Below are 21,586 nucleotides of genomic sequence, written 5' to 3'. Positions count from 1 at the left end.
TAGAGTCACTTGTAGTAGTCTCTTAGGATGCTTTGTATTTCTGTCTGTTGTAACTTCTCTTTTTTCATTTCTAATTTTATTGATTTGAGTCCTCTCCCTCTTCTTCTTGATGAGTCCGGCTAATGGTTTATCAATTTTGTTTATCTTCTCGAAGAACCAGTTTTTAGTTTTATTGATCTTTGCTATTGTTTTCTTTGTTTCTATTTCATTTATTTCTTCTGTGATCTTTATGATTTCTTTCCTTCTACTAACTTTGGGTTTTGTTTGTTCTACTTTCTCTAGTTCCTTTAGGTGTAAGGTCAGATTGTTTATTTGAGATTTTTCTCGTTTCTAAATGTAGGGTTGTATAGCTATAAACTTCCCTTTAGAACTGCTTTTGCTGCATCCCATAGGTTTTGGATCGTCGTGTTTTTGTTTTAATTTGTCTCCAGGTATTTTTTGATTTCCTCTTTGATTTCTTCAGTGATCTCTTGGTTATTTCATAACATACTGTTTAGCCTCCATGTGTTTGTGTGTTTTACATTTTTTTCCTTGTAATTCATTTGTAATCTCATAACGTTGTGGTCTGAAAAGATGCTTGATATGATTTCAGTTTTCTTAAGTTTACTGAGGCTTGATTTGTGACCCAAGATGTGATCTATCCTGGAGAATGTTCTGTGCACACTTGAGAAGAAAGTGTAATCTGCTGTTTTTGGATGGAATGTCCTATAAATATCAATTAAATCTATCTGGTCTATTGTGTCATTTAAAGCTTCTGTTCCCTTATTTATTTTCATTTTGGATGATCTGTCCATTGGTGTAAGTGAGGTGTTAAAGTCCCCCACTATTATTGTGTTACTGCTGATTTCCTCTTTTAGAGCTGTTAGCAGTTGCCTTATGTATTGAGGTGCTCCTATGTTGGGTGCATATATATTTATAATTGTTATATCTTCTTCTTGGATTGATCCCTTGATCATTATGTAGTGTCCTTCCTTGTCTCTTGTAACATTCTTTATTTTAAAGTCTATTTTATCTGATATGAGTATTGCTACTCCAGCTTTCTTTTGATTTCTATTTGCATAGAATATCTTTTTCCATCCCCTTCCTTTCAGTCTGTATGCGTCCCTAGGTCTGAAGTGGGTCTCTTGTAGACAGCATATACATGGGTCTTGTTTTTGTATCCATTCAGCATACCTGTGTCTTTTTGGTTGGAGCATTTTGTCCATTCATGTTTAAGGTAATTTTTGATATGTATGTTCCTATGATCATTTTCTTAATTGTTTTGGGTTTGCTTTTGTAGGTCCTTTTCTTCTCTTGTTTCCCACTTAGAGAAGTTCCTTTAACATTTGTTGTAGAGCTGGTTTGGTGGTGATTAATTCTCTTAGCTTTTGCTTGTCTGCAAAGCTTTTGATTTCTCCATCGAATCTGAAAGAGATCCTTGCTGGGTAGAGTAATCTTGGTTGTAGTTTCTTCCCTTTCATCACTTTAAGTATATCATGCCACTCCCTTCTGGCTTGTAGAGTTTCTGCTGAGAAATCAGCTGTTAACCTTATGGGAGTTCCCTTGTTATGTCATTTGTCATTTTTCCCTTGCTGCTTTCAATAATTTTTCTTTGTCTTTAATTTTTGCCAGTTTGATTACTATGTGCCTTGGCATGTTTGTCCTTTGGTTTATCCTTCCTGGGACTCTCTGTGCTTCCTGGACTTGGGTGGCTATTTCCTTTCCCATGTTAGGGAAGTTTTCAACTATAATCTCTTCAAATATTTTCTCAGGTCCTTTGTCTCCCTCTTCTCCTTCTGGGACCCCTATAATGCAAATGTTAGTGTGTTTAATGTTGTCCCAGAGGTCTCTTAGTCTGTCTTCATTTCGTTTCATTCTTTTTTCTTTAGTCTGTTCTGCAGCAGTGAATTCCACCATTCTGTCTTCCAGGTCACTTATCTGTTCTTCTGTCCCAGTTATTCTGCTATTGATTCCTTCTAGTGTAGTTTTCATTTCAGTCATTGTATTTTTCATCTCTGTTTGTTCTTTAATTCTTCTAGGTTTTGTTAAACATTTCTTGCATCTTTTCGATTTTTGTCTCCATTCTTTTTCCGAGGTCCTGGATCATCTTCACTATCATTATCCTGAATTATTTTTCTGGAAGGTTGCCTATCTCCACTTCATTTAGTTGTTTTTCTGGGGTTTTATCTTGTTCCTTCATCTGGTACATAGCCCTCTGCCTTTTCATCTTGTCTATCTTTCTGTGAATGTGTTTTTTCTTCCACAGGCTGCAGGACTGTAGTTCTTCTTGCTTCTGTGGTCTGCCCTCTGGTGGATGGGGCTATCTAAGAGGCTTGTGCAAGTTTCCTGATGGGAGGAACTGGTGGTGTATAGAGCTGACTGTTGCTCTGGTGAGCAGAACTCAGTAAAACTTTAATCCACCTGACTGCTGATGGGTGGGGCTGGCTTCCCTCTCTGTTGGTTGTTTGGCCTGAGGCAACCCAACACTGGAGCCTACCTGGGCTCTTTGGTGGGGCTAGTGGCTGACTCTGGGAGGGCTCATGCCAAGGAGTACTTCCCAGAACTTCTGTTGCCAGTGTCCTTGTCCCCACAGTGAGACACAACCACTGCCTGCCTCTGCAGGAGACCCTCCAACACTAGCAAGTAGGTCTGGTTCAGTCTCCTCTGGGGTCACTCCTTCTTCCCCTGGGTCTCAATGTGCACACTACTTTGTGTGTGTCCTCCAAGAGTGGAGTCTCTGTTTCCCCCAGTCCTGTCAAAGTCCTGCAGTCAAATCCCACTAGCCTTCAAAGTCTGATTATCTAGGAATTCCTCCTCCCGTTGGTGGACCCCCCAAGTTGGGAACCTGACGTGGGACTCAGAACCTTTACTCCAGTGGGTAGACTTCTGTGGTATAAGTGTTCTCCAGTCTGTGAGTCACCCACTCAGCAGTTATGGGATTTGATTTTTCTGTCATTGTGCCCCTCGTACCATCTCATTGTGGCTTCTCCTTTCTTTGGATGTGGGGTATCTTTTTTGGTGAGTTCTGGTGTCTTCCTGTCAATGATTGTCCAGCAGCTAGTTATGATTCTGGTGTTCTCACAAGAGGGAGTGAGAGCACGTCCTTCTACTCTGCCATCTTCATTCTTCCAGCATCCATTTTATAGCTTTTAAGATTACCTTTGACAGAACTTTTTAAACTTTGAAGAGGTGGAGGATCGTTACTTCTACCCCATAAGTCCTCTGAGTTTGGAACTAATTGAGAAATGGGCAGAGCCAGATAGTTCTGGATCAAATGACTATTAAGGCTGAGTCTGGGTATGGAGCTTAGATATTCCCTTAGTAGTGGAAAATTTGATTGTTTCTGTTTTCCCTTAAGTATAAGTTTTAGGATGATCCAAAGAATACTGTAGAGAAAACATACTCAGAATTACTGCTTTGCTTCTGTTGAACTCTGGTAGTTGACAAAGAGGGAGAAATTTTGGGTCCTGACTCTTGTGTATGTACTACATGTAGTTTAGGATCCAGAGGTGAAGGCCAGAGGCAATGAGGGGTGGGGGGAGCCAATACAAATAACTGGGGCTGGTGGTCTGGAAAGGGTGTGGGTCAATACAAAGCCCAATAAGGAGTTTTGTTAGTCTACCCTGCTCTGGGGGACCCCAAAATATTTTTCATCAGGGCCTGAACTTCTCTCTCTTGCCATAGTGAAAGCCCTTTATCTTTGTAGACTTAAAGGAGTGAAGGTAGAAGGGCTGAGTCACACTTGTACAGTTCTTTGTTCTAATCTCCCAGTCATCTGTGTGTTGTTTGGGACACACAGAGGGGCATGTGGGGAAAGTGGAGGGAGTTTTACCCTAGAAGCCCTTTCTCAGAAACGTGAGACTAGGGCACTGGCAATTTTTCCTAACCGGCTTCCTTATCTTTCTACTTGTGGTGGCAAATATTTATTAGAAATATGCCTTTTCTTATTAACAGTATAGCTGAATCTACACGTGGCAAAACTGGTATACAAATGTATATTAATTAGCCTGAAAACTCCCCCCCACCCCGCCCTCACTCTTGGTCTTTACTTAGGGCAAACACATGAATGCTGTCTAAGAATTCCATGGAAATGTTCAAGTCTTTTTCCCAAGGATCCTTGGGGAGAATGAATTAATATAAGGTTTATTCATGGGGGTCAAGTGGTTGGTTACTTAGAGATGTTTAGATCATACTGAGGTCTGTTTCTCTGGGAGAGCTAACCTAATATATTGCTCATCACTTTTGCCCTGACTTTTTTTTAAATAAATTTTATTTCTTTATTTTTTAATTTATTTTGGACTGTGTTGGGTCTTTGTTGCTGCACGTGGACTTTCTCTAGTTGCGGCGAGCGGGGGCTACTCTTTGTTGCAGTGCGCAGACCTCTCATTGCTGTGGCTTTTCCTGTTGCAGAGCATGGGCTTCAGGCCCATGGGCTTCAGCTGTTGTGGCATGCAGGCTCTAGAGCACAGGCTCAGTAGTTGTGGCGTACGGGCTCAGTAGTTGTGGCTCGCGGGCTGTAGAGCGCAGGCTCAGTAGTAGTGGTACACCGGCTTAGTTGCTCTGCGGCATATGGGATCTTCCCAGGTCAGGGTTTGAACCCGTGTCCCTTCCATTGGCAGGCAGATTCTCAACCACTGTGCCACCAGCGAAGCCCAGCCCTGACTTCTTTACCAAAACTTGCTACTATAACATCTGGTTTTATATCAGATCATGCTAGATTAGCTTACTTGGGGGTAACAGAAATCCTGGGAGCTTTGGTGGAAATACTGATGTCTTGATGGAGAGGTGACTTAAATACGGTGTAGCCTAGGAAAAAGAGCAGCTTTCATCCTCCCAAATGCCAGTGTACCTGTCTTTGTGAATATGCCTCATGGACAGTCTCCTGGACTCTGTCATCCTTCCCCTGTATGTGTGTCTGTGTGTGTGTGTGTATATATATATATATCAGAAACAATGAGACTAGTTTTACATCAGAACTGGGAAAGAATACTTGGTAAAAGAATATCTAGAAATCTAAAGACTAAAAATGAATAAAACTGAGTAAAATTTAAAATAAAACTAGGATTTGTGATAGAGCAGAGACTGCAGGTTCAAGTTCTACATCTATGGCAATTGCTTTTTGAGACCACTGTAAAATACACAAGTGGCCTCGTATCACATCAACTGGATGCAAAGAAAAACCATGAAGTCAGGTGCTCTTCCAGGGACAGTGGAGGGGGAGAGGGGAGCAAAGAAGATGACAAAGCCCTGGCTTATTGCCATCTGGAGCCCACCTACCTGGCTTAGAATCTTGGTTTTTCACTTTATCTTAGGAAATTGTTTCAATATTCTGTGCCTCAGTTTCATCCTCTCTAAAATGAGGTTAGAAATGGTATCTGGTGTTCCAGTAATGTCCATGTTGGATGTGGTGCGGTAAAGCTGGTACAGCCAAAGTCGGGAGGCTTGGAAGGAAGAAGTTGATTATGCTCACAGGTTCCAGAGAGGGGGGTCACTGAATACCATTCAGGGCCATGGGGGAAGTTCCAGGTCTTGCTCAGGTGGCAGAAGACAGGAGAGAGGGGAGAGTATGGGCCAGAACTTTTATTGGGATTTCCTGGGGAGAAGTAGGGCAGGGCAAACAGAATGGCAAGTCTGAATAATTCCTGTTGGCTTCAGCCTAAAGGAGGAGTTTCTTGTTGCCTGGTACCTGGCCCTGAGGTGATTTAGTGCAGGGGAAATATTGGCTTGGTGTACATGGGTTAGATAGAAAGAGGTGTCTGGGGACTCAGGATTGGATGGTTTGTATATGAGAGATGTGTTCCTGGCTCAGACTTTTATGGTCTTTAAGAATTGGCTAGCCCTGGGAGGGCCATCTGTCTCCAGGTCTGGGAGGGGCATCATTGAAGCCCCCAAATGCCAGAGCATCAAAAATACAGAAATTAAGAAAATATAGTTATTATAATCATATGATCAATGGATGCCAAACAGACACATACAGAATCTAAGAAAACAGACTACTTAATTGTGAGGTTTAATGATTTAATATACATGTAGTCCAACAGGCCAAGCTGGTCTCAGGTCTCCAGGCTAACTGCCTGGGAAGCTGAGACATGGAGGGGAGCAAGGCTCCCTCTGCTATAAGTAGACAGGGCCCAGAACAATAAGGCCTTGTAGAGCATGTAGGAGAGCTTGCAAAGCAGTTGGAGAGTTGTAAAAATGGTCTGTGATGAGTGGCATGTTGGGTTGTACAGAATAACTAAGATGAAACAACTTTTATATGTACATGAATTTCAAGCAGCTAATTAAGTTTATAAAATGTAGGTCAAACTGTTTAGAACATCAAATGGATTAAGAATTATTTACAGAATTTTAACTGCTTTGAATGGCATTTTATTGATATCTTCTTCTTTCTTCTTTGTTGAAGAAGAAAAACAGGATATAAAAGGAAATAAGCTAATAAGAGATGTTTTCTTTTACCTAAAGATAGAGACCAGCAATTACTGTGGTTGACTCACGCTTGAGACAGCCACAGTGTCTACACGGAGGTGAAGTGAACTTGAGGATGCCATGGGTGTGATAACAGGAAGGACAGGTTTTACCATCTCTGTCACCATGTCTGTGAACCTGAGTTACGTGGTGGGAGTGTTGGACTTGGATCTACAAGATTAGGTTATGGATCTATCTGCTACTTCCTAGCTATGTGAGTTTTTGTCATTCCCACCTGTAAATGGGAACAATAATGATTTAACAGGACAGTCGTGGGGTTTCAGTGAGATAATATTTTTGAATATTTTCAGAGAGAGCTCATTCTCACTATCCTTAGCTTCTGTTTCTAGTCACAATAGCTGTCCCAAGGGCATCTCCTGATTTCTAGTGGAGTTCACTAGGTAGGTAGACAATTTACTCATGATGCTATTGGGTACTCAGATCTTAGATTCTTCATTGCTTATGTGAATGGATGAGAGTTTGGGCTTTGCATTCTATCTGACTTTACTCCTCTAAGCTTTAGTTTTCTCATCATTAAAATGAGGATAATAATAGCATCAACCTCATGGGTTGTCATGATAAATAAATGAAATTACACATGTGGAACACTTAGCTTAGTACCTGACACATAATAATCACACAGTAAATGGTTGTTATTACTAATATCGTTTCATGTACACATGAAGGAGTTTGATCTACACTTCTGGGATTCAGATACAAACTAATCTATGTCTCATTAGCAGAATCAGTGAGAAAAAAATAGAAGTTAACTAATGTTATTAAATAATTGGTTAAAAGAGCTGTTAGAAAAGGACAAATGAATCTTCTGTATTTTTCAGCAAATCTCTACTATAACTCAGGGTGTTTCTTTGAGAAAATATAACATTCTAATAAAAATCTATTGACTCTCTAAGACATATGAAAAATAAAACTTAGTTTTAAAGAGAAACCCTTTCAGCCACTATGGAGAGCAGTATGGAGGTTCCTTAAAAAACTAAAAATAGAATTACCATATGATCCAGCAATCCCAATAATGGGCATATACCCAGATAGAACCATAATTCAAAAAGACACATGCACCCCAATGTTCACCGCAGCACTATTTACAATAGCCAGGTCATGGAAGCAACCTAAATGCCCATCGACAGACGAATGGATAAAGAAGATGTGGTACATATACACAATGGAATATTACTCAGCCATAAAAAGGAACGAATCTGGGTCATTTGTAGAGACATGGATGGATCTAGAGACTGTCATACAGAGTGAAGTAAGTCAGAGAGAGAAAAACAAATATCGTATATTAATACATATATGTGGAACCTAGGAAAATGGTACAGATGAACTGGTTTGCAGGGCAGAAACTGAGACACAGATGTAGAGAACAAACGTATGGACACCAAGGGGGGAAAGTGGTGGGGGGATGGTGGTGGTGGTGTGATGAATTGGGTGATTGGGATTGACATGTATACACTGATGTGTATAAAATGGATAACTAATAAGAACCTGCTGTATAAAAAGATAAATCAAAATCAAAAAAAAAAAAAAGAAACCCTTTGTTGTAGTACTATCACTTGAGTAGTACCTGCAGTGGATGCTATAGAAATTCCACTGGTTCATCTTCAAAGAAAGCTTCTAGGGGGAGGCGATTTTAATGTTCATGTGTGCCACAGAAGTTGTGAGATAATGCTTGGTAATTAGCATAAGCTTGAAGCCAAATAGCTGGAAAAACATGTTCCAGGACGTTGCAGATCAAATCATATTTCTATAAAAAGAAACTGCTGGATGTTCAGCTGACAGATCATCAACCATAAAAGGATAGTTTAATGGATTTCAATCATTATCTAAACACAACATCACAGAGCCAAGTTTATGTGCATTGTTAATCATACATTGTGAACTCGGTAAAAGAAAATATAACAGAAGCATCAGATGAGATGTTTTCCTTTTCTGATTTTTAAATTGCAATATTTGATTTCTGAGAATCACTGAGAAAGAATGGTTTCTTAGAGGAATTGCACTAAGGGATGTTCATGCTTTTATCGGAGAAACAAAATGGTGGAACAGAGGAAGAGCTCTGAAAACACTGTGAGTGCTTTATAAAGCTACTGAATTCCTTGCTTTTGCTAGTATTCTAGAAGAAAACATGTCCCAATCCAGAGGATTTGTATGTATATATGTGTGTAAGGTTTTGTGTGTATTTTAAACCAGCAGACACTTTTAAAATTTTAAATTAGTCACCCAATTATTCCCTAAACTATTTTAAACTAACTGCTCTTCTTTGAAAACATTAAAGAAATTATATATCTTGCAGACTTATGAAAGTTTTAAGAAAATAAAGATATTCATTATAGTAGATGGTTACAAAATAAATAAAATCAGTAGCTTTCTAATATTGCACATTATTATAAGGAAAACAAAGAGAAAATATTCCATTTCCATTTACAAATAAATGCATCTAATATTTAGAATAGTCTTAACAAGAAATATGAAGGAACTAATTGAATAAGATTATAACGTTCTACATATAGCATAACAAAAAGATTTGAGAACATGACAAAAGATTTGAATAGAGAGACATACTTTAGAAAAAGTAGACAATTTTTATAAAGAGGTCAATTTGGTTTAAATTTATTCTATACACAGTGTATTATCAATTAAAATCCCTATTTATTATGGGGAGGTTGGTGAGGAACTTGGCAAAATGATTCTAAATTCACTTGAAGAATAAACATGCAAGTATAGATGAAAGAATTCTGAAAAGCAAAAATACTAAGAAGGAATATTGCCTAAACAGATGTTAAATTGTGTCATAAAATAGCTGAAATTAAAACAATGTGAGAAATAGGTGGTTAAGAAACAAATTGTCCATCCTCAGCCCCAAGTATGTATAGGGATTTAGCATTTAAGAAAGTTAGAATCTTGAATCAGTAAGGAAAATATGCATTCGTGAATAAAGTGTTTGTCCAGTATGTAACCAGTTGGGGAAGAATGTCATTTCTATCATGCTCTTTACATAATTATACTTGTTAAAAAGTATAAAAGTAAAAGTAACAGAAGACAATATGGGCAGATTTTAAAGAAAATATTGGGGTGGAGAAGTATGATTTTCTAGGTATGATGTGAAAGCCAGAAACAATAAAAAAGCAGATTGGTAAATTTAAGTATAAAAAGTTAAATGTTATAAATGGAATCAATCTACACATGAAACTGAAAGATAAATGGCCAGTAGGAAAAAGAATTTTCCACGTATGTGATAGCCAGAAGTCTTCTATCCTTAATATACAGAAATCTCTTACAAATTAAAGAATGTAAACCCCAACAGAAAAATAGGCAGAATGCAAAAACACAGCTTACACAAGAAACACTTTGGTTGTGCATTAAAATTAGTGGTAGACCAAGATCAGAAGAGGAGGAGAATTGATGTTAAACTTAGATAAAAGTAAAAAAACAGATTTCTCGCTAGTGGAATAATAAAACGTTTTTGTTATGGTGTATTTCAAACTTTACTGCATTGCTTATAGAAATACTTGTGTTATATACTGAATGTGATTCTAATCTTCACCAAAGGTCTTTTAAAATTAAACTGAGGACTTCCCTGGTGGCGCAGTGGTTGAGAGTCCACCTGCCAATGCAGGGGACACGGGTTCGTGCCCCGGTCCGGGAAGATCCCACATGCCACGGAGCGGCTGGGCCCGTGAGCCATGGCCGCTGGGCCTGCACGTCCGGAGCCTGTGCTCTGCAACGGGAGAGGCCACAACAGTGAGAGGCCCGCGTATCGCAAAAAAAAAAAAAAAAAATTAAACTGAAAAGAAGAAACCACCTAAGCAAAAAAGGGTATTAATTGGTTCACATAATTGGAAAGTCAAGAGGGTATACTAGCTTTAGGCATGGTTGGATTTAGGGCCACAAACTTTGTTCCTCTGCAGCAGCTCCAATCTCTGATTAGCTTAATGTTGTGGGCCCTCTTCGTTCAAGTTTTTCATCTTACAGAACTAAGCAGCTTCGGTAAAGAGAGCTTTTCTTCCCGCACAGTTCAGTTGAGTATCACTGTACCAACTTGAATCACATGACCATTCTGGAGCCCATCACTAGGAATAAGGAGATGGACTAGGCTGATGGATCAGGTCTGAATTTCATGTCTACCCGTAAATTAGACCATCTGAACCACATGGACTGAAAGTGGGGACAAGTGGTGCCAAGAAAGATCAGGGAGCTGTGATAGGGAGATGGGATAGATTCTGAGCAAAAATTAAACTTGTATTTTGAGATAATTGTAGATTCATTTGCAGTGCAAGAAATAATATATGGATATTCCTTTACCTGATTTCCCCCAATCGGAAATCTTGCAAAACTATAGTACAATATCACAACCCAGATATTGCTATTCATATAGTTAAATACCAGAAGATTTTGATCACCACAAGGATTCCTTCTGCTGCCCACTTACAGCCACACCCACTTCTCCTCTTCCCTTTCCGCATCCTAAACCATGGCAACCACTCGTCTGTTCTCCATTTCTATAATTTTGTCATTACAAGAACGTTGTATGAATGGAATCGTACAACTTGTAACCTTTAGGAATTGGCTTTTTTCAGAGGAGATTGATTTAGGTTGTTGAGTATATCAATATTGTTTTTTGTTTTTGAGTAGTATTTCATGGTATGGATGTATTGTGGTTTGCTGAACCATTCACCTGTTGAGGGACATCTGGGTTGTTTCCAGTTTTGGCTATTAGACATAAAGCTGTTAGGAACATTAGTATACAGGGTTTTGTGTATCCTAAAACCTGGGATTTCATCTCTCTGGGGTAAAGTCCGAAAAGTAAAATAAAGGTGCTTTTAAATGAAGACCATTTTAGCCTAAAGAATGTTTCCACACTTTTTTTTTCCCCACACTTTTTAAAAAGAGTTTTTCAGTCCTCAGCTGAAGGGCTGATGATGAAAACAGAGTTAAGCAAGCAAAGAGAAAGTGTTGGGTACAGTTTCAGAAATAGAATGGATGAACAAACAAGTAAAAAGACAATGGGGAATCATTGTGCTCCAATGATTCCTTAGGTTGATAAGCTAAGGCAACTCCAAGCAAACTTCCATGAAGCCAAAAGACTTCTTTGGAAGTTCTGAGATACCACAAATGCCATGTGGAACATCTCAGGACTCTTGACTATATCCTTTAAAGTGAGAGTTACATGAATGAGTTTGAACTTTTTCTTGAATAATTATATGCTTTTTTAAATGGAATAGTTTCAAAAATGATTAAAACAAAATCTCCCAGGAATGCTTTTAACTAGCAGTAGGACTTGAGCTTACTTTTTTATTTGAAAAATCTTTTTTGCCCTACTTTGGTTTTCCTGTAGGAAAGAATGATTTATTTTTCCTAGAACCAAGAACGACTGCAGTCTGACAATAAATGTTTTTGAGGAGTAATTTATTATGATAAATTAGGAACCCAACACTCCTGCAGTTGAATCATACCAACATAGACTTTGAAAACACATCTTTATTTGAGCCCAACACGTTCCTAATATGACCTGGTTAAGCTGATTGACAAACTGTATATAACGTGCGTTCACTTCTATAAAACATTTTTATTATAGGATCTCACACCAAAAACAGAGTAGAAAGTTGTAATCGTGTCAGAGAACCTGAATGATATCCATAGCATTATTATTATAATTTAATATTCATTGAGTATCAGCAGTGAGCTAGACTTTCTATAAGACACAGCAGGAGAACTGGTTCCTGTCTTCTAGAAAACCACTCTGTATGTCACACTCGTACTGAGGCCTTTTGTTTCTTCCTGAAAGCGAAACACAAGAAGATGTCATTTGGAATGGATAGAATGATTCTGATTAAATGAAAGCTCAAACTTTAAATTAGCTGTAGCACCATGCCTTACATATCATAGTCAGTCAGTGAATACGTTTAATTTATTTAAACTTAAAATGTCATCAACCAGCTTACATCATTCATTTTATAGTATTTATTAAACACTTGCCGTATGCAAAGCTAAGTGGAGAAAAGGTATGAAGGTAAGAGCATGTGATGTTTGGGGTAATGACAAATTATCCAGTCATGCACTGCATGAAGCAGAAGTGACCAGATAGTCTGCTTTTGGCTGCAAGTAACAGAAAATATAAGTAACAGTGGCTTACATAAATAGGGTTTCATTTTTTTCTCATATAGCAAGAAGCAAGAACAGAGATAGGTGTTTACTGACATTTTTGATATTGCTCACAATGATATCAAGAATACAGGCTCACTCTAGCTTTCCATTCTGTCTTCCTTCATTTACTGGGTTTTTCCTCTTCTGCTCGAGGCCCCATGGTTTTTAATATTGCTACCACAACACCAGGTATCATATCCATGCAGGAAGAAGAGGGAAGAGGAGGTTCTAGCCAAGCCTGTCCATTTTATCAAGAAATATTGTCACTCCTAGCTGCAAAGAAGGGTGGAAACAACATTATGAATATTATCTTAAAATGATCATAATTCACCCCCTGGAATGAGCACATACGGACTGGAGTTCTGATAGCAGAAACAGGGCAGATTGGTCACCGGCAGGTGGAGGAAAGTCAAGTTAGTGGCAAAATCTTGGGGGCCTTTCAGGCAGGTTTAGGAGTTTAGGCTTTATCAACAAAGATGTAGTATTTAATATGAGTCTTCAGTCAATGGATTGGGTGCTTGATTGTCATAAACCACTAGAATACTTCTAAGGTTTTAGGTTGCGTTGTGATTATGAAAATTTTCTTGGTATTCTAGCTTTATGTCCTAGAAAAACTACTTGCCAAATAGGTCTTACAGAGGGAGATTTTTGCAACCTATTTAGCAAAATGACCAGGAAAATATAAGAAAAGATGGACCTGTTATTCATCCACCACAATACAGGTTTATCCTGGAGCAGCCTATGTGGCTTCAGAATTGCCTGAAGATTTGAGGGAGAGAGATGCAAGTGTCCCCTGCAACCTGGCAGTCCTAAGTGACAGGCAGACTGTTTTCCCTCCAACCCGTGCACCTGCACCTAACTGCCTTTAAGAGAATTTGTGAATTCAACACATACATACTCAGTGCCTTATGTCTAAATGGACATGAAAATAACAATGGGATGTTTCTGGAATGCCATCTGTATACACAGAATTTGCCTGACTATGTGACACCATGTTATGCTTAAAGTGTTCATTTAATTAACTCTCTCTTAAAGTGGATTTAACTTACTATTAAAATACCAATAATCTTTGACCTAATATGGCGGATACTAGGAGGTCTAAAATGTCACGATTTATAATATTTTGGAAAAAGATTCCTTTTAAGGAAAGTGTTACAAAGGAAATTTGAGAAAATTGAGAGTTTAACTAGCTGTTTTCCTACCTAGTGAATATGCGTGTGCTTGGTATTTGTATGGTATGGGACTTACAGATTTGGTGGTGAGGTGGTGTCTATCTTTTTCTGTATCACTTGGTCCTAATTTTTAGTGATTATGTAAATTAGGTAAATTGTTGATCTTTTGGAGGTTGGTTTCCTTTTCTGTTGTTGTTGATTTTAATGAGTTTGTAATAAATTCTAGACCTTTGTAAGAAACGGCATCAGTATTGGCATGATTTTTTAAAAGCTAAAATTCTTAGTGGTTTCCTTATTACAAATGAAAGGATACACAAAGGATATACAAAGGGAAGATTCAGACTTGTTCAGGAAAGAGAAGGAGATCATTATGCCTTAACTTGCTTCTGTCATACCATGTTCCTTTCCTGTGGGAAAATATGAAAATGTGGTGATTCATTAAGACTGGTTAAGCAGGAAGTAGAGTCCCTATGGCTGTCTCATATCTAGAAGCAAAATTATATAACTCTTACTAAGACAGATGTAATCTACGAGAACCAAGCCTTGAGGCAATGACAGATAAACAGATATATAAGTACTGGTGACATTGTAATTAAAAATCTGGTGGTTTTTAACTGATCTAAAAGGCTATCTAAAAGCATTTTATCAGGCTTCTTGTATCATCATTGTCACATAGGTTATGCTATCATTTCATGGAATGTTGTTCTATATCCACTAGAAATTAAGGGCTTTAGTAGTTGGGGGCTAGCTGATGCAGAATGGGTCCTGAATATACATTTCTGGAGCAACCATACAAGGGTCTACCTATAAGGGTTGTAGCTCTAGGTGAATTCTGTAGGTTACATCAAAACCTCTGTACTCTGCATATCTAAGTTGTATGTATAACTTTATTCCTTACATTAGGATTTTTCTTTACTGTTATAATTTTTTTTAACCTTTTGTGTCTGTGGTGTGCAGATTACTTCAATTTTCAGTGGACTATTTTAAATTTTCAACACAGATGTGTTCTGTAAATACAGGTGACCCTTGAACAATGTGGTGGTTAATCTACATATAACTTACAGTTGACCCTCTATATCCATGGTCTGTATCCTCGGATTCAACCAACCATGGACTGTGTAGTAATGCAGTATTTTTGAAAAATGTCTGCATATAAGTGGACCTGCATAATTCAAATCCTCATTGTTCAAGAGTCAACTGTAATGATGGCTGTAGTTGGGTTGTTAGAGGTCCACATGGAGGATAAGATCTCAGGGTGTTCCTTTGTTGTCATGGAGCAGGATGCAAGAGGATTGTTCCTTCCTCCCTTTGTCCTTCTTCCCTTCCTAGACACCCTGCATTTCCTCTTTGGGTAGACATTTTAAGGAACTGTTTCAACCCCTAGAATTAAAATGTTTGACAAAAAAGAAAACTGAACCTCGAGTGTCTCATAGCTGCGGAGTTAGAAATAGTGGTCGGGCCTTCCCTCTATCGACTCAATGTACTTTCTTATTTATTTATTTATTTTATTTATTTAGTTTTGGCTGTGTTGGGTCTTCGTTGCTGTGTGCGGGCTTTCTCTAGTTGCAGCGAGCTGGGGTTACTCTTTGTTGTGGTGCGTGGGCTTCTCATTGCGGTGGCTTCTCTTGTTGCAGGGGATTCTCTTGGAGCAGGGGCTCTAGGTGCATGGGCTTCAGTAGTTGTGGCTCGCGAGCTCAGTAGTTGTGGCTTACAGGCTTAGTTGCTCCACGGCATGTGGGATCTAACTGGACCAGGACTCAAACCCGTGTCTCCAGCATTGGCAGGCGGATTCTTAACCACTGTGCCACCAGGGAAGCCATAATACTGCATTCTATTAGGTACAGCATTGTTTTCCTGGCATACGTAGTTTCAGAAAGTATTCAACTGACTTGCAGAATGGAATCTAGGCAATTAAGAATACTTGGTCTATGAAAGTACATTTACGTGTGTTCTTTATCTTATGTCTGGTTTTAATGGGTCTACCCAGAGAATAGCTCCATTTGATGAGACTTCCCACTAAAAAGATACCATGGTACTTTGAGCGAGGCTGAATAAGCTGCTTCTGTTCTGAAGAGCACCGGATTGTTTATGAAGGGTGTTGGCCCATTAGAACTATATAACAAACAGAGCGAGAAATTTCAGATCACTTTGTATTCAGTTAGCTAAGTGTCAAAACACTGCAAAAGATTCAATGATGACTTTATGGGAAGGGTGGTGGGAAAGCCTTCTTATGAATGATGTGTTACAGAGAAACCGCTCTCTGGAGTGCATGCATGGCGAAAGGCAAAGAAGGAGAAAGACCTTGTTTACAATTACGGATAGAAGAGGCTCGTGTTAGGATTTCATAATGTTCTAGGGGGACACTGATGAACGTCCCATCTGGAACAATGAATGTGAACTGTACATTCAGGGTGAAAATAACATCAGTTATAGGATTCCCTAAGTGGCTTGACATGACAAGTTCTACCTTATACTTTAAGCTTGTCTGCCTTCAAATATCGTTTAATAGCAACACTAAATGAATAAATGAACCTGTTTATCTTAGATGATTGGCTACAGGAATAATGCAGGCCATATCCGTCATCTTCTATGTCTAATTTAGCAGGACTGAATTGATGTCCTCTGTGTGTGTGTGTGTGTGTGTGTGTGTGTGTGTGTGTGTGTGTGTGTGTGTGTGAGAGAGAGAGAGAGAGGTGGGATTAACATTTGGAGGCTCTGCCAGGTCTCTAAAGACAGGCCTTCTGTGGCTTCCAGAGCCCAAAGGACTCTCTCCTATCTCACAGGAGTCAGGCTTGATTTACAGCTGCAGCCAGATGCAAAAAGAAAAACACCAGATCTGGTTCATTCTAGATTACTATCTGCCTGCTAATGTTGTGTTTGAGGAGCTAGTTGAAAAGGGCGGTGAGCGTGTGTGTGTGTGTGTGTGTGTGTGTGTGTGTGTGTGTGTGTGTTGGGGGTGGAGGACAGTTTTGGCTATCACATGTGGCTTCTTGTTTTGTTGGGCTTGTTGAATCTCCTTACAGAAAACAGCCATGTCCTGTTTATCAGGTTTCTTTAAAATCCTTTTCCTCAGCGCCATCCAAGATGCATCAGCTATTATTCTCCTGTGCGTCAACATGCATTCCTTCTTGAGCATAGAAAGCAAGGGCAGCTTCCCTTCAAATGTAATCCAACCCCCGAAGGGCAAATTTTTTTGTCATCGTTTACCTGGGTAATTACAAGTATTTCTGCTGTAATTTATACAATTATAGGAAGTTTAATTTTTCTTAGTTGTGGGTTTCCATCACAGAAAGTTGTCTGACTTGCTTCAATGCTTGGCTCTCAAATGTGTTGTAATACATTAATTTTTTTTTTCTTTTTTTTCTGCGGTACACGGGCCTCTCACTGTTGTGGCCTCTCCTGTTGCGGAGCACAGGCTCCAGACGCGCAGGCTCAGCGGCCATGGCTCACGGGCCCAGCCGCTTCTCGGCATGTGGGATCCTCCCGGACCGGGGCACGAACCCATGTCCCCTGCATCGGCAGGTGGACTCTGAACCACTGTGCCACCAGGGAAGCCCTAATACATTAATTTTTGAATTCAAATTGCAGCTCTATTGTTTTCCATCACCATGATGGGAGTGGATGGTAGATGAGGTAGAAGAGTTTAAAAGCGAAAAAGAAATGAGAATCCTTCAGGCAATTCTGATTTTAGTCTAGCTTTCTAGAAGTGTTTCGTTTTCTGTTGTATTTATATATTTATTTAGCCACTGGGATTCACCTACTGACTAGCAGTTTACCACAGGCCTTAATAAATATGCGTTGTAAGGATAAAGGTTAGGCTATTTCTCTCCTGTTTCCTCCCCGTGTGTTAGTTTATAAACAGAAAGTTTTAGCCAAACACAATTAAAGAAACAGTGGTAAATTTTAATCATGCTTCGTTCCAGATACAAGATTTTTGTTTAATCATAGTAACATTATGTTTTCCTTCTCTGGAGTAATTTATATGTTTTGTTACTAGAATCTCTTCTGCATAAAAGAGGTTAAGATAAATCATTAGATGCCTTTAAGGAAGTCAAAATAAAATTGAATGTACTATTTGAAACATAGTCCAAGTGTAAACTCTGTGCATATGTATATGTTTAAATTTCCCATTGATTATTTCACATAAGAGTAATCAGTGTCTTTGGCAATAAATTTTTTGAGTAAAATATCGCTTCTCTACAGGGAACAAAAGTAAAGAGAAATTTAAAACCCATTTGGTTTCACCTGGATTCTGACATGACCAACTTAGAAAAAGGATATAAAATTTGAACATTTTTTTCTTAATTAAAAACAGAGAATCTCTCTTTGACACAAATATAAATGAACTGTATCTCCAGAGTGACCCAAGGAAAGAGGAGGGAGGTGGTGTTGGTTGTTAATTGTTATTATTATAAATGTTCTCAGGAAGAAATCTTCAGAAATATTCTAAACAGGACCAGTCATTTAATAAACAGAAACTATTTATATTCTCCTTGCCTAAACCTTTGCTGCAGGAGTTGCAGGGATGTGTAACATTATCAGGGTCAGTATGTCCTCAAGCAGTCTTTATTTTGAGGTGTTTTTGCTTGCCTTTCCTCTGTACATTCTAGTAGCATCTCATCTCTTGTAGCACACTGAAGTAAAATTTTCTATATGACATCTTCATGGACTGAATATGTTAGTGTATTTATTTTCTTTAAACCAGTAGTAGATTCTTTAATTACTAACCTGACATATAAGTTAATATCTAATTAGTATAATTTGTCATATTAATCGTTTTAAGCTAGTAATGTTAGTTTAAAAAAATCAATGCATGCCCATTGCAGATAACTTATATGATAAAGAAAGGCATGAAGAAGCGATGGCTGTGCATAGTTACATACCTCTTATTTCTCCAGATTAAAGTAAAGGAAGACCAAGTGTCCATATGCTGATCTAGTTATCTTTCCCTTGGGGTTCTCTCTTACATAGTTGTTCATTAGATTTCAAGACCCAAGAAGGAGATCCCTGGTATTGAATCCATCTGTGGTTATTCTCTTTTTTTTAGGCATAATTTATTATTATATCTTATTAACATTTATTGAGAACCTAGTAAGTACCAGCACTGTGTTAAGTGCATACATATATTATAGAAAGACATGCCCATTCCCAGATCATTTTATCAAATGAAATTATTTCAGCTTCTGACCACTTCTTGTGTTCTTTCACATAGCTTCATACTCTATTGTTTCTCTCTTATCAACAAGAAAAAGAACATGGCTTGTTAAATTGTTCCCTTTACTGTATATCAAGTCTTGTACCATTCTGATAAAACCTTGGGTTAATCTAAATTTATCTGACCTGGGAAAACCCACTAGTACTGTCATCAGATTCAAAAGCTGAATAGCATGAACCCGCCATCCTCCATAGTTAGCTTTCTCATGGCTATAAAATCTTCATTCTTCTTGCTGGACCATATTCCTAGGGAGGACACCATCACTGCCAATTTTCTGGAATGACCAGCTGCCACAGCCCATTGGAGGCCAGGCAGCTGCACAATTCTCCTGTGGTTTCTAATGCCAGAGGGCCACACTGGGGCATGGACCAGCTTTGCCATTGCAGGATCCTCCACTCCCACAACTGCATCTCTGGCTGCCACCCTGAGGACCAGCAATTCTTTAAAGTTACTTTTCTGGTTGCCCTAAAGATTCTCTTCCCAATACCTTTTCTTTGTATTGGTTGATATATGGGATAAAACTAGAGGGCCACTTGCTCAGGTTCCTGGGGCTTCCGGGTTGACTAAGTTCTAAATCCAAACACTAGAATCTCAAGCAAAATTGAGCACAGAGGTCAACAACCCTTACTGTATTGATCTTGCTGTCATGTTAGTAGGTACTGTGGCACAGACCACAAGAGAAAGCTTTGCAACATCACTACTTACCTGTCTAATGGGGAAGAATTCTCTTGGAAATCTCTAACAACACAATACTTGAATTAGTACTGCCAAAATGAGGACGCTTAGCAATCTTCAGTGGCTTGCAGGAATTTGATTTACCTGAAGAATAAAACTAGGTTTAAAAAAAAACCAAAGGTTTTCTAAAGAAAAGGTAGTATCTGACTGCCAAGTCCTTGGAGACCAAGAGAAACATATTGAGGACTGCGGTCCGAAAAAGAGAGAGAATTCATAGAAGAAACTCTTGGAGATGATGAAAACAGTGACCACAGAGAAAAGATCAACCCAATCCTGCAGCTTCAAAGAGGACAGCAAACCAAGGGGAATTCTGAGAGGGAAACAGGAGAAATTTCATCATTAAAATGACTGAACTTGAAGATGTCAAGGGGAGGGGAAGCAGAGAAACTAGTTCAAAAGAAACCGAGCTTTTCTCCACAGAGAAAGCACTCAATTTTTTGGAGACATCCAAAATTTCACAGGGAAAACGTTATTATTATTGTTTGTTCTTTCCTATAACAGCAGTCTACCTGGAAAGCAATAGAGTCAGCTAGAAAAACACAATGCAGGCTTCCGTTCTGGGGGAAGTGGAAAAAAGGAAGAGGACCAATGTTGCCTCCTTTTTACCCACTCTTTTTTTTTTAACATCTTTATTGCAGTATAACTGCTTTACACTGTTGTATTACTTGCTGCTGTATAACAAAGTGAATCAGCTATATGTATACATATATCCCCATATCCACTCCCCCTTGCATCTATCTCCCTCCCACCCTCCCTATCCCACTCTTCTAGGTGGTCACAAAGTACTGAGCTGATCTCGCTGTGCTATGCGGCTGCTTCTCACTAGCTATCTATTTTACGTTTGGTAGTGTATATATGTCTATCCCACTCTCTCACTTTGTCCCAGCTTACCCTTCCCCCTCCCCATGTCCTCAAGTCCATTCTCTATGTCTGCGTGTTTATTCCTGTCCTGGTCCTAGGGTCTTCAGAACCATTTTTATTTTTTAGATTCCATATATATGTGTTAGCATACAGTATTTGTTTTTTTCTTTCTGACTTACTTCACTCTGTATGACAGACTCTAGGTCCATCCACCTCACTACAAATAACTCAGTTTCGTTTCTTTTTATGGCAGAGTAATATTCCATTATATATATGTACAACATCTTCTTTATCCATTCATCTGTTGATGGACACTTAGGTTGCTTCCATGTCCTGGCTATTGTAAATAGAGCTGCAATGAACATTGTGGTACATGACTCTTTTTGAATTATGGTTTTCACAGTGTATATGCCCAGTAGTGGGATTGCTGGGTCATATGGTAGTTCTATTTTTAGGTTTTTAAGGAAATGCCATAGTGTTCTCCATAGTGACTATTATCAGTTTACATTCCCACCAACAGTGCATGAGGGTTCCCTTTTCTCCACACCCTCTCCAGCATTTATTGTTTGTAGATTTTTTGATGACGGCCATTCTGACTGGTGTGAGGTAATACCTCATTGTAGTTTTGATTTGCATTTCTCTAATGATTAGTGATGTTGAGAATCCTTTCATGTGTTTGTGAGCAATCTGAATATCTTCTTTGAAGAAATGTTGATATAGATCTTCTGCCCATTTTTGGATTGGGTTGTTTGTTTTTTTGATATTGAGCTGCATGGGGTGCTTGTATATTTTGGAGGTTAATCCTTTGTCAGTTGCTTTGTTTGCAAATATTTTCTTCCTTTATGAGGGTTTTCTTTTCATCTTGTTTATGGTTTCCTTTGCTGTGCAAAAGCTTTTAAGTTCCATTAGGTCCCATTTGTTTATATTTCCATTTCTCTAGGAGATGGGTCAAAAAGGATCTTGCTGTGATTTATGTCATAGAGTGTCCTGCCTT

The 21,586-nt window shown here is 38.8% G+C and overlaps 1 long non-coding RNA gene across 1 annotated transcript; it reads right to left on the bottom strand.

Annotated features, from left to right (window-relative positions):
* Positions 1-11,342: 11,342 nt before the first annotated feature.
* Positions 11,343-19,810, bottom strand: LOC125964320 (uncharacterized). The gene is made up of 2 exons (XR_007477242.1): positions 19,702-19,810; positions 11,343-12,243 (listed from the first exon to the last, which is right to left on the bottom strand). It is a non-coding gene; the product is annotated as an uncharacterized LOC125964320 (long non-coding RNA).
* Positions 19,811-21,586: the final 1,776 nt, after the last annotated feature.

Source organism: Orcinus orca, chromosome 4 (assembly GCF_937001465.1).
Source record: "Orcinus orca chromosome 4, mOrcOrc1.1, whole genome shotgun sequence".
In the NCBI taxonomy this organism is placed as follows: domain Eukaryota; kingdom Metazoa; phylum Chordata; class Mammalia; order Artiodactyla; family Delphinidae; genus Orcinus; species Orcinus orca.
Note: the sequence above shows the minus strand (reverse complement) of the source record. Positions and strands in the feature narration are given on the sequence as shown.